Source organism: Lampetra planeri, chromosome 4, assembly GCF_965212315.1.
Source record: "Lampetra planeri chromosome 4, kcLamPlan1.2.h2, whole genome shotgun sequence".
Lineage (NCBI taxonomy): Eukaryota > Metazoa > Chordata > Hyperoartia > Petromyzontiformes > Petromyzontidae > Lampetra > Lampetra planeri.
The window spans coordinates 27,505,763-27,506,859 of NC_136110.1; positions in this window are offsets into that span (position 1 = coordinate 27,505,763).

The window sequence follows — 1,097 nt, forward strand, 5'->3', positions numbered from 1 at the left end:
TGCCCCGGTCAATAAAATTATACAAATCCCTGACAGATAATAAGATGAATCCCCCCCTCAACCTTTAATTTAAAATACAGAAAAACGTGCATAATGATCTGGAGAATACGGTAATAATCTGTATGCAGTGCTATGCAAAATTAAGATACACATTCTATTCCCAAACCAAAGCGTTCAACTGTATATTCAAAACAAAATAATGCACTCTGCACGGAACATGCGATATTCTACAACAATATAGTACTTGGTATTCAAATAATGTATGGCTTTGTTAAAAAAAAAATCCTATAGTACAGCATTTTACCCTGTATATGTAAGATGTGTGCCGAATGCATATGCTTCACATATTACTTTTAGGTATATCTACTTACACGTAAAGCAAAATTAATTAGCGCACGTTCTACGTATGTCACCTTTATCGATCCTCATTTATGAATTCAAATTAAGTTTATATATTTTCTCTACTTTGGCATTAATGTAATGTGGAATGACATCGACATTCAGTTCACTCGACGGCGAACGCATTTGCACTCGGGGTAGAGGTTAGCACGCACGCGCGTGTGTGTGGGGGGGCAGGGAGGGGGCAGGGGGGGGGGGCAGGGGGGGGGGGCAGGGGGGGGGGGCAGGGGGGGGGCAGGGGGGGGGGCAGGGGGGGGGTGGCGAAACCCTCCTCCGCTTTTTGCCTGCGGAGCAAACCTCACGGACGCGGCACCGCATAATGCCTGCGGGCAACGCGCGTTCGCCAACCCGCCCGCCCGCCCGCCTGCCCTCCCGTCGCTGGGGCAGGCACAGCGGAGCGACGGATCGCGCCGGTCACACCGCTCCGCATCCTCCTCCACCAGTGGGTCTCTCTCTCTCTGGCTGCAGAGAGAGAGAGAGAGACCCACTCTCGTGCGTGGCCACGCAGAGATGAGATGCGGGAGAAGACGACGTCTCGGCGTTAGCCACGCGCCCTTCTGCACCACCAACCCACCCACCCTGAAACACGTCTGGCGCCGAGCAGTGAGTGCCAGATCTCCTACCAATGAGGGGGGGGGGGTGCAAGGATGTAAGCCCCCCCCCCCCCGAAACGCTCCCACCCCACAACTTGCTGAAGG